The following is a 13136-nucleotide window of genomic DNA, read 5'->3' on the forward strand; positions in this document are numbered from 1 at the left end:
CCACTGGTAGAAATAACAATACTACATTACAATATTTTCTTTAAATTAATTCTGTGAAAAGCAGAAAAATTTGAACTCTGGCTCAATCCAGTCACCAGTCATATTGGAAGCAGTGAGACTTGTGCTTAGTTGCTCAGTCATGTCCGACTCTTTGTCACCCCATGGACTGTAGCCCACCAGGCTCCTCTATCCATGGGGATTCTCCAGGCAAGAATACTGGAGTGGGTCACCATGCCCTCCTCCAGGGGAATCTTCCTAACTCAGGGATCGAACCCAGGTCTCCCACATTGCAGGCAGATGCTTTACCATCTGAGCTACCAGGGAAGCCCAATGTCTCCTAAAGATCTCTCTTTTGAATCATGGGCTTGGACTTCCCTGGCAGTCCAGTGGTTAAGACTCCACTGGACAATGCAGAGGACACAGGTTCAATCCCTGGTCTGGGATCTAAGATCCACATGCCGTCAGGTGCGGCTGAAAAATAAAATTCAATTTTGAATTATATTTTTGAACCACAGGCTTTCCTTCCTGATAGAGCTGCTCTTTGCTCTGCATGATCCCCAAAGTGACAGATCCTTCCCAACTCCTCAAAGGTCTCTAACCTCCCCTAGATCTTCTTGCTATTGAGTATGGGTTCATTGAAACAGTCAAATTACTACTCTATTATATAGTAGTACTATCAATTATATACTAACAATTGTGGTTCTGTTAATATAAATGTATAGAAGGTACATTTTATAACAGGTAAATGTATAGGGACTCCAAGCAGTTCAGCTTCAGAATGTATTGCTTCAGTAGTGTTTCATGCCATAAAGAGAAGTGGTATTTGTGTTTTATTTTTTTATGTGGCTAGGTTTCAGTTATTGGAAGCCAAATGAATAAATAAGCTGTTGACATAATACAACATGAAAAGCTCTTTGCATTAAGAATATGTCTCACCATTTTTATCCAGTCACCTCCTGCTTTTGCTTAATTTTATTATTTGTGATCTTTTAGGAGAAAGACAAAATTGATGTTTGAATATATAACTAGGATGCATTCTTGAATGAGATTCAGATTTGCTACCCTTTGTGATTACATATAATCCTTTTACAATAATGCTCCCAAGCCAGAAACATCCAAGCAACAGGGATTTGCAAAGGTTATCAATATTTTATTGCTCCTATGGTTCTGTCACTTCCCAGTTGAGTAACTTTGGGCTACTTAACCATCCCATGCCTCCGTTTCCTCATCTGCAAAATACAAAAAGACAATAGTTTTAACTTCTAGGGTTATTGTGAAAATTCAATGATTTAAAGAGTATTAAAAACTACATATCTTCTCTAAAGTTTTATTCACTGCTTATCTCCAACATATACTAGATACTCCATGAATATTTGTTAAATGCATGATTGAGTAAGTGATATTTCTTTTAGTCTATATGTTTAATTCAGCTTCCCCACCCACCCACAGTATCCAGTAACTTCTTTCTGGAAATTATTGCCTTTCTCAACTAAGCTGAAGAAGAACTGGAAAAAGAATTTGACCATACCTGGGTCATACTTTTGAAGCGGGATATACTTACCACCATTCTCTAAGGGTTTCCCCATTGCCAACTTTTATCACATTCCTGGAATCCTGGTTAAATACTGGGTATACTGTACTGTTATCACATGCTCTTTGGAGAGAGGCATAAGAGAACATAGGCAGTCTCCAGTATATTGAAATGAGTTAACATGGCATTGCTAATTATTGTTTTATTCATTGGTAAGTTCTGAAAGATCACCAAAAGTTGTAAATTGTAAATAAGAGACTGGTCATTTATTTTAAGAAAATCTATATAATTGCCGGGAAAAATATCAATAACCTCAGATATGCAGATGACACCACCCTTATGGCAGAAAGTGAAGAGGAACTCAAAAGCCTCTTGATGAAAGTGAAAGAGGAGAGTGAAAAGGTTGGCTTGAAGCTCAACATTCAGAAAACAAAGATCATGGCATCTGGTCCCATCACTTCATGGGAAATAGATGGAAAAACAGTGGAAACAGTGTCAGACTTTATTTTTGGGGGCTCCAAAATCACTGCAGATGCTGATTGCAGCCATGAAATTAAAAGACGCTTGCTCCTTGGAAGGAAAGTTATGACCAACCTTGATAGTATATTAAAAAGCAGAGACATTACTTTGCCAACCAAGGTCCGTCTAGTCAAGGCAATGGTTTTTCCCGTGGTCATGTATGGATGTGAGAGTTGGACTGTGAAGAAAGCTGATTGCTGAAGAATTGATGCTTTTGAACTGTGGTGTTGGAGAAGACTCTTGAGAGTCACTTGTACTGCAAGGAGATCCAACCAGTCCATTCTAAAGGAGATCAATCCTGTGTGTTCATTGGAAGGACTGACGCTAAAGCTGAAACTCCAATACTTTGGCCACCTCATGCGACGAGTTGACTCACTGGAAAAGGTTGGGGGCGGGAGGAGAAGGGGACGACAGAATGAGATGGCTGGATGGCATCACCAACTCTGTGGACATGAGTTTGAGTGAACTCCGGGAGTTGGTGATGGACAGGGAGGCCTGGCGTGCTGTGATTCATGGGGTCGCAGAGAGTCGGACACGACTGAGCGACTGAACTGAACTGAACTGAACTGAACTGATAAAATATCCTCAGTGATAAAAACAAAGAAACCTAAAAGTCAGGGTAAGTGTAACACATGGGGCTCTGCTAAGTCCCTAAGGAGTCCCAAGAGGATGGTCATTCAGTTTTATAAAAAATCCTGAAGTCCTCCATTTTGCCATCCTTAGAACATCTGTTCCTAAATACAGGGGCACCAGCACATGAATGAACAAATGACTTTAATTTGTCCTCATCTGACCAGACCCCCCTTGCTCATCAAGCCAACCCGAAAGTAACAGAAGGCACTGTCCTAAATTTCCCTGAGAACCAACAGCACCCAGAACTGTTAGACCAGGAGAATAAAATCCCCAAGTATTAGCATCCACTCTCCAACCACATTGCTGAGCGGCTTAGAGCCAAAGACAGGAAGAAGCAATGCCTGTCAGCTGTCTCAGAGAAAGGCTCCAAAGTGATCTCTTTCATATTGCTGGAGAAGATCCATCACCCTTCTAGCGGCATGAGATAGACCTCCAAGCAGGCGAGTACCATTACACAATGCTTGTTACACTGTCACACCACTTTCCCTTCAGCTGTCACAGGACAGAAAAGAAAATCCATGTAACTGGAAGATGAGGAACAAAGATGAAGGTAATATAAGATTCTGGTTGTTTTATCCAATAAGCAGGATTTCAAAATTGGGCTTCTACATATAGAAACTATGTGCATCTAGAGCCTTAAAAGTCATACAAATTCCTCTAAAATCACCACTGATGAGATCCTCTGTAAAAATGTGGAATCTGGGTTAGATGACCTCTATAGCCCCTTTCAGCTCTAACCCCTGTGAGTCTCACCATCTCTGTGTTCTAATAAATGGGTTTGCTTTTTTGCTTATTAAGTATTTAGAAAAATAAAAACTAAGAAAGTCAAAAATTAGCAAATATGTGACTGGGTGGAACTGGGCAGCAGAGGATGAGATGATTAGATGGCATCATCAACTCAACAGACATGATTGCATATACATAATTTTATTTAATTAGAAGCAGAAGAACCTCTTTATGTGGTGCTTTTTTACACTTAAACTCCAAAGTGCATGTGTGCTCAGTTGAGTCCAACTCTGCAGCCTCGTGGACTGTAGCCCACCAGGCTCCACTGTCTGTGGGATTTCCCATGCAAGAATACTGAAGTGGGTTGCCATGCCCTCTTCTAGGGGCTCTTCCCCACCCAGGGATCGAACCCATGTACCCTATGGCTTCTGCATTGGTAGGCAGATTTTCTTTACCACTGGACCACCTGGGAAGCCCTGGTGTTGGGAAAATCTGAAGGCAACAGAACTGGGCAGAGAATGAGATGATTAGATGCCATCGTCAACTCAACAGACATGAATTTGAGCAAACTCTGGGAGATAGTGAAGGACAGAGGAGCCTGGCTGGCTGCAGTCCCTGGGATCACAAAGAGTTGGACACGACTGAACATACATGCACTTTGGAATTTAAAGTGGATAAGACAACAACTTCCAAAGCTGTCATTCTGCTCAGTACTACTAATCTGTTCATTGAGCTTGCCAATCACCTCTACAGAACAGGAATGATTTAATTTTAATCCAAATCTATTTTATTTTGCATAAAGGAGATTTTTTTTTCAAGATTTGCCCCAGGCCTTTAATCTGAAAAGATAATCCCCCATATTTATACAGCATTGTTAACTCTGAAAGACTATTCTTTTCTATTATCTGTCTAGAGTGTAAGCTCCATGAGAGCATGATGATCCAGTACACAGTAGGTGTCAAGTAAGTATGAGTTGAATGAATGTGATACTCACAACAACTCTGTGGGTGGGCAGGGATCTCCCGGATAAGGGTGTCTGCCAGAGGTGGGAACTGAGGGCACAGGATCCAGGTCAGGAAACCAGCCAAAGTCACACAGGGGCCAAATGTCAACCTTGAGTGGATCCTAATTTTTTTTTTTTTAAGCTGTGAAAGATGGTCATGAAACAAATGGAGAATATTGAATATAGAATGGATATGAGATAGCATTATGAGACTATTACTTTTCTTAGATGATAATGGTGTTGTGATTATTTAGGATAATGCCCTTATTTTTAGGAGAAACATACTGCCATAACTGAGTGCCAAAGAATCAATGCTTTCAAACAGTGGTGCTAGAGGAGACTCTTGAGAGTTCCTTAGACTGCAAGGAGATCAAATCAGTCAATCCTAGAGGAAATCAACTTTGAATGTTCATTGGTGGGGCTGATGCTGAAGCTCCAATATTGTGGCCACCTGATGAGAACAGTCACTTCATTGGAAAAGACCCTGATGCTGGGAAAGATTGAGGGCAGGAGGAAAAGGGGACGACAGAGGATGAGATGCTTGGATGGCTTCACTGGCTCAGTGAACATGAGTTTGAGCAAATTCTGGGAGAGAGCGAAGGACAGGGAAGCCCGGCGTGCTTGCAGTCCATGGGGTCGCAAAGAGTGGGACACAACTTAGAGCTGAACAACAATCAACAATAACAGTACATTGAGGCGGTATCGCGATATCTGCAACTAGCTTTCTAACTAACTTTTTACCGGGTTAAAAATATACAGCGAATATTGCAAAACGTGAATACCTGGTGAATCTTTTGGAAAGTAAATGGATGTTCTTAGAAATCCTCTTTCAAAATTTTCATTAAAAGTTGGGAGGGGAAGGCAATGAAAGAGGCCACAGGGGGAAATTGTAGATGTGACTATATGAAAACTTTCATCCTCGGAGGCTGTGGTTTATTTAGGTGGTAGGACTTTATTGGACTCTTTCCCTTTATATTTTCCTAAATTTTTCATATGAGTAGATATTTTATTTGTAATAAAATTATTAAAATTTAAATCATGTAGCAACTACAAGATGAATCTCCAATATCTTTCTAATCTATGGCCATACCACCCTGAACACGCCCGATCTCGTCTGATCTCAGAAGCTAAGCAGGGTTCAGCCTAGTTAGTACTTGGATGGGAGACCTTTCTAGAATCACAGTGTAGCAGATTGTATCTTCCAAAGATGGCTCTATGTATACATTTTTCCCATCCTACATGCATGTCTTACAACCTCCTATATGAGATAGGATCTGTCTCAAGCTTATGAACCCGAACAGGGACTTGTGGCTACCCAAAGCATTGGAGTCTGGCAGACCATCATTAAACATGTGACTCTGAAGCCCAGCCCACGCAAAAGATACAACCTCCATCTCTTTCTCCTTCTCTCTTTGGATACTTGCCCTTAGAACTCAGTCATCACGTTGTGAGGAAACCCAGCCCACATAGAGAGGTCCAGTGCAGATATCCTGGCTGACAGCCCCAGCCAGCCCCCAGCCATGAGCCAGCATCAGCCACTGTCATACAGTGAGAATGGATGATCTCTCAGATGGTTCCAGCCTTTGAATTTTCCAGTTGATGCTCCAGATATTGCAGAAAAGAAACCAGCCATCCATTCTGTTCCTGGTCTGAATTTTTGACCAAAGAAACAGTAAGAGGTAATAAATACATTATATAATGCATGGTTATAATGCCTCAAGGCACTATGTTTTGGGGTAACATGTAGTCATCATAACACAGAGGGACAGTGAAATCCTCTGACGTGGAAAATGTGTTTGTTATTGATTAGAAAACTGAGTGCCACTGGGAGAAAAGAACTGAAGCACAGTGCGAAAGTGAAAGTCACTCACTCTGTGTCTGACTCTTTGCAACCCCATGAACTTTAGACTCCATAGAATTCTCCAGGCCAGAATACTGGAGTGGGTAGCCATTCCCTTCTCTGGGGGATCTTCCCAACCCAGGGATCGAACCAGGGTCTCCCGCATGGCAGGCGAATTCTTTACCAGCTGAGGTATCAGGGAATCCTGAAATGCAGTATAAGTTATTAATCTTCCTGGCCGTCAGTTAACCAGATGTATCCTCTCTTCAGAAAGTAGCATTTATATGTTGAAAATGAATGTCTGGTTACTGCAGAGAAACCCAAAAAAAAGCATCTTTAGAACTTGGATGACTGAGGTTGTCCCTTTTGCCGACAACGTACCACATATCAGATTGTATGCTACACAAATGTGCTCTTTGGAGAAAAAAACAAACTGCATTTAAAATCCACTTTTTAATAGGCTTAGTCTTTCTTCCGTCAAAACACAGGTTTTAGTTTCATGAAGAATTCATAATTGTTTGTTTTTCCTATCACATTTCACACATTTTTCCATGTCATTATTTAAGGAAATGATCATATTGTAATACTTCCTCTTTTCAGTTCAGACAAAGAAATTGTAAACATATCAGCAAAAAGGGAACCATAGCTTTATCTGAGCACTAATATATTTGGAGAGTGAATAACATGGCCATCCGATTTCTCAGTGACCCAGATGCACTTTACTGTACTCAAGCAAGGTGTTAGGATTGCAGTAAAAATATATATATTTCTATATTTATATCTATCTAATGAGGTAAATTTTTAATGGTGACTTGCTGCTTTCTCCAATGCTATTTGTCGTACATAGAGAGGTAAAAACAAGTTAGTGCAACAACACAGAACATTACCCATGTTTCACAAATATGTAAAAGGCCCAGGGAACAATATTTCCATTCAGAGTGAGCTGCTTGCCTGTGCAGGAAAAAAATTTTTTTCTTCTTTCCTGTCCATTAATTCTCAATAGTTCAATAAAGCTATCCAGCCTCTGAAGAACAGTACAAGGAGCTGTAAAAAAACAAAGGATTTATGACAATCTTTTAAACTCAAATGCTTTTATTTCATTTATCATTTTTAAAATATTCATCATAATGGTGAGCCTCCTGACTTGAGTCATGGATTAAAACTTACAGGAGGGTTAAATTAGTAACCAAGAAAAGTTATCTATGTCAAAACCATGGGGTAAAACTCTTACACAATATATGCTTAACTCAGAATTGCCATCTTTAGCTGTATCATCAAAAAATAAATTGTATACATGTCATTTTTCTAATTAGGAGCAGCACTTCATTAGAAGTTATATATGTGTTAAAAGCCTCCTCCAACTGCACTAACCTATAATCTGTTTCTTCCATTCAGGTGGCAATATTGTTTTACGTATTTATAGGTACTTAATAGGGCTTCCCAGGGGCACTAGTGGTAAAGAACCCACTTGCCAATGCAGGTTAGACATAAGACATGCCAGTTCGATCCCAGGTGGGGAAGATCCCCTGGAGAAGAGAATAGCTACCCACTCCAGTATTCTTGCCTGGAGAATCCCACGGACAGAGTAGCCTGGAGGGCTACAGTTCATAGGGTTGCACAGAATTGGACGACTGAAGTGACTTAGCACGGCACAGCACAAGTACTTAGTAGGACTTCCCAGGTGGCACTAGTGGTAAAGAGCTTTCCTGCCAACGCAGGAGACTTTAGAGATGCAGGTTCGACCCTTAGGTCAGGAAGATCCCCTGGAGGAGGGCATGGTAACCTACTCCAATATTCTTGCTTGGAGAATCCCACGGACAGAAGAGCCTGGCGGGCTACAGTCCATGGGGTCACAGAGTCAGACACGACTAAAGCAATTTAGCAAAGCACAGCACAGGTACTTAGTAAAAGCTTTCTAAATGAATTACGCAAATATTCTACCTTCCTACAGTGTGACATTAAATCTTAATCTCCTTTGTTCTATTCCATCCTCCACTTCTTCCATTCCTTCCATTCCAGCTGCTATGTAAACTGCTCATGTTTAAGTGAGTCCCTTCAGCAGATTTCTGTATACTCACAGGCAGGTGCTGCTTCTCTTTTCCAGACCCTCAAGGAATCTTTTCAGGATGTGTCCCTTCCTCTCTACTAAACTGACTTACTCGCTCTTGCTGACTCTGCTCATAGTCTATTTGCTTCACACTCAAATTTCACTCATCAGCCTGATCTCTCTGATGGGTAAATGATAACTTCAGGCTCTCTTCCTGGGTGCTCTCTCTGGAGTCCTCATCCCACAGCCTGTTTCTCTGCTCCAGCCAGTCCCAGCCTGGGAGGGAAATTCAGGCTGCTTGAACTTCACGGTAGGGGTAATCTGACTACTTGACCACTGGCTCCAAGGTTGACCAGTCTGGTCAGTCAAATGTCTTCTTCACCACTCCCCTCACTACCCAATTAAAGGAAAAGATCTTCTCACAAAGGCAGAGGTATAAAGTAGCACCTCAAGGGCACATGAGCTTAGTTTAGTGTCTAACACTGTATTTTGCATAAACATTCATTGTCACGGCAGGTTCTGGTAGTGACAATCCTTGTCGCCTGTACCTTCCTAATCTTAGACAAATCTAAACTTCTCTTTAGGGAAACTTACACATAATTTCCTTCTCCAGTTACTTCATAGGGCAGTTAAGGTGGGGCAAGAAGCCACAAAGCCCTGTTTAACAAATTAAAGCAGTGTTTACATTATAGGCTTGGTCTTTCATAATAGAAGGGAGGCTGCTGACTCAGGGCGCTCAGGTCAGACTTCCTGCCACCAGCTGGGTGTTCACATAAGGTGAATACAGATGAATGGCTTGGGCTTTGCACTCATCAGCACTGGGCCCTGGTGACCCAATAACAAGAAGATGACTGGTGAGGCTGTATAATTTCTTTACAGCTGTGTTCAGTGAATGGCACCATCTCCTCTCAAGTCACCCAAACTAGAAACCTGGTTGCCATCCTGAATTCTTGCTCTGTCTCACAACTCACAACTGATTCATTTACAGAGTCCTGAAGATTTAACTTCCTAACTATCCTTCGAATTTGCTCCCTCTCTGTGTTAATACCTCTGGCCATCGATTTAGAGTCCTCACCATTTGTCATCAGATCTGCTGCAATTAGAAACAACTGGTCTCCTTGTGTCTGGCCTCACCACTTCTTAACTGATATCTCTGGCAGAGTGATCTTTCTAAACCACTGACATGATCAGGCTTCATTCACAGCTCTCTCCACTGAGCTTAAAAATCTTTCAACGACACCTCGTTGCTTTAGGGTGAAGTTCAAAAACCTTAGCATGGCAAACCATCCCCTGCCTCTTGGCTATATTTCCACGGGCCCTTCATTCCAGCTACGTACATCTCATTTCGGTTTCCTGATCTCTTTAACCTTTCGTTGCTGTTTTGTGCCGACCCCTCATCATGAAATGATCCTTCACTGATTACCTCCCCTACCATTGCCTTTTCATTCATCTGTTCACGAAATGCTTACTGAGGCTGACTGTGCCTGATACTCTTTTAGGTGCTGAGCATCAGTGACTAATACAGACAAAACTTCCTGACTTACAAAATTTGCGTTACAGTGGTGGTGACGGTGGTGGTGGGAGAGAATAGACAATGAGCAAAATAAATAAATAAATTATATCACAGACTAGGAGGGGTAAGTGCTATGGAAAAACATTAAGCAGGGAAGAAGGATGTGGTGGGGATGCCAGAGCAGGTGTGGAGGTCAGGTCACTGCAATTTTAAATGGAATGGTCAGGGAAGGCCTCACTGAGGAGGGACATTTGAGCAAAGACTTAAAGAAATGAAGGAGCAAGCCTTTTGAGTATTTTGGGGAAGGGAAAAGTGAAGAGCAAGGGCAAAGGTCCTGAGGTCGAGGCAACCCTCGGAAATGGGAACTGGGAGGAAACCAGTGTGGTCTGAGGAGAGTGAGCATGGGGGAGAAGAGTGAAGGTCAAAGGGGGAAAGGTAAGGAGAGACCTTGTAAACCACTGCAAAGCTTTTAAAAAATATTTATTTGGCTGTGTCGGGCCTTAGTTGTGGCATGCAGAATCTTCCTTGTGTCATGCAGGATCTTTTGTTGCAGCACACGGATCCTTTAGCTGTGGTGCTCAGGCTCAGTAATTGCAGCTTGCAGGCTTGGTTGCTCCTCGGCTTGTGGGATCCTAGTTCCCCAACCAGGAATCGAACCCACATCCCCTATATTGCCCAGTAGATTCTTAACACTTGGATTGCCAGGGAAGTCCCCATTACATTCTGAGGGAGATGAGGCGCTTATTGGAGGGTTTGAATCGGGAAGTTACACAGCGGAGGATCTCTCTGGCTGCTGAATTGAAAATAGGTTGTAGGAAGACAAGGGTGGAAGCAGGAGATTTGTTAGGTGGTTGCTACAGAAATCCAATCAAGAACTGCTAATGGCTTGAGCCAGGGTGGGGACAGTGGAGGCCATGAGACAGGGTTGAATTCTACATTTAGCTTAAAGATAGGTCTGATGGAGTTTGCTGACAGATTGGATGTGGGATAAGAGAGAAAGAAAGGTCACAAGGATGTCATCCAAGTTTTTAGTCTGATCAACTCTAAGGATGGAGTTGCCATTAACTGAGATAGGGCATACTTAGAGGAGCAGGTCTGGGGCTAAGATTAGGAGTTCTGGTTTGGATTTGAAACATCTGAACTTCTGAGTTTCTTCTCCTAAAAGCCTCCCCAGTTCTCTCTCTTCACCTAGAATATGCACATTGGTTTTCCCCTAAATTGGTTTCTATTGCTCTCAGAGCCCTTAGTACACAAAGCAGCCCTTTTAACACAAACATTTTCCATTAAGCATGTATTGACTCAGATTCAAAAACAAACCAATAACTTCTATTCTGGCTGTGAAGGAGTAATTGAAATAGAACTTGCCCTTCCCATATAAACAACTAGAAAACGGGACAAAATCAATGATACAACTGTATTCAAATATTGGGACGATAAGGAGTGAAGAATGTGCCCTTGGAGATGAGGGAAACAAATAAGTGAGCCCCATAACCACTCTAGCTGTTAAACTGCTGCCCAGGGGTTGGGAACCCAGTCAAAACCCTGAAATCTTGTTGAATTAAAGAGACAAAGATTGGAGTTGTTGGAGGCTGAAGTGGGGTGTGGTGGGGGCGGGGTGGGGGGAGTGTTAAAGAGACACCATATAAAGAAAGTGTTTCACAAATATCATATGATATTGCTTACATGTGGAATATAGAAAAAATGATACAAAGGAACTTATTTACAGAACAGAAACAGACTCACAGACATAGAAAGGAAACTTATGGTTATCAAAGGGGAAAGGTGGTGGGGAGGGATAAACTGGGAATTTGGAATTGACATATATACACTGCTGCTGCTGCTGCTAAGTCACTTCAGTCGTGTCCGACTCTGTGTGACCCCATAGACGGAAGCCCACCAGGCTCCCCCTTCCCTGGGATTCTCCAGGCAAGAACACTGGAGTGGGTTGCCATTTCCTTCTCTAATGTGTGAAAGTGAAAACTGAAAGTAAAGTCGCTCAGTCGTGTCTGACCCTTAGTGACCCCACGGACTGCAGCCTACCAGGCTCCTCCATCCATGGGATTTTCTAGGCAAGAGTACTGGAGTGGCTTGCCATTGCCTTCTCCGGACATATATACACTACTATATTTAAAATAGATAAATAACAAGGACTTACTATATATTACAGGGAACTCTGCTCAGTATTCTATAAGAACCTAAATGGGAAAAGACTTTGAAAAAGAACAGACACATGTATTTGTATAACTGAATCACTTTGCTCTATACCTGAAACTAACACATTATAAATCAACTACAGCCCAATATAAAATATTAAAAATTTAAAAAATAATGAAGAGCTTCAAAAATCTGCACGGGGACTCCCTTGAGACTTTGTGTAACTACTAATCTGGGCACATTTTGGATGAAACCCTGAAGGCCTAGCAAAGAACAGCTGATGGGAATCTCTAAGCTGAACAATCCCCAAAGCTGACACAGGACTGAGAGACCTGAGTTCTTACTGTGCAGAGTGGAAAGTGCTTGTTGAACACTTGGGGTACTGAGTAAAGACCTCAGAAGGGTCATGCCTTAGTATCAATAGAAAAGCTAAACTAAGCCTAAAGGCTGTAAAATAAAGCTGTAATTCAAAAAGATCAGCCTGATCTGCAAGTAACTTAACTGCCCCACAAAAACAGACTTTAACTCTCTTTAAAGGAAGACAAGAAAATCCCCTCACTCAACAACAGAACATTTACAATGTCAGGAATTTAAAATGGCACCAAAACCATGAAATATTTACAGATATATTCAATGTGTGTTGGATTCGGCTCACACAACAGCTCATTGTCTCATCTCTTTGGAACTCCATGTTGGGTGATGTCACACTGAGAGCTTGAAGCTGATCATGGTTTGAGTATTCACACCACAGAAATTGGCAAACAAAGCACATTAGGGCTCTGTGACCTCCCACCTTGCTGGAAGAGTTGGCTCACCAGCACTCTGCTGTATAAACATAAAATATGGGATTACCTCCGAAGCAAAACACTGCTGAAAGAAGTTAAAGGAGATCTAAATAAACAAAAAGGTATCATTTGTTCTTCAGTTAGAAGACTCAACAGTAACATGTCAATTTGTCCAAATTACAGAGTCAGTGGAATCCTAATTAAAATCCCAACAGACAAAATTTATGAAGAAAGGCAAAATCTTAGAATTAACCCAAAGTTGAAAAACAAATAAGTTGGAGGCCTTATAGTCCATGATTTTAATATTTACTATAAAGTTATATTCATTAAGACAGTATGGTATTTGTATATTAATATAATAATATACTGACCAATGAAACAGAAT

General features: G+C 41.6%; 1 long non-coding RNA gene across 3 annotated transcripts; it reads right to left on the bottom strand.

The window, feature by feature from the left end:
- Nucleotides 1–966: 966 nt before the first annotated feature.
- On the bottom strand, nt 967–8456 carry LOC148775177 (uncharacterized). 3 transcript variants are annotated; one of them, XR_016039640.1, is made up of 4 exons: nt 8331–8456; nt 6437–7296; nt 4404–4554; nt 967–1229 (listed from the first exon to the last, which is right to left on the bottom strand). It is a non-coding gene; the product is annotated as an uncharacterized LOC148775177 (long non-coding RNA). The 3 variants fall into 3 exon arrangements; XR_016039642.1 differs by lacking the exon at nt 6437–7296 and having other exon boundaries at nt 8331–8432; XR_016039641.1 differs by lacking the exons at nt 967–1229; nt 4404–4554 and having other exon boundaries at nt 6086–6457; nt 7140–7296.
- Nucleotides 8457–13136: the final 4680 nt, after the last annotated feature.

Source organism: Moschus berezovskii, chromosome 17, assembly GCF_049115385.1.
Source record: "Moschus berezovskii isolate FMDL1 chromosome 17, NW_MosBer_1.0, whole genome shotgun sequence".
NCBI classification, from domain to species: Eukaryota; Metazoa; Chordata; class Mammalia; order Artiodactyla; family Moschidae; genus Moschus; species Moschus berezovskii.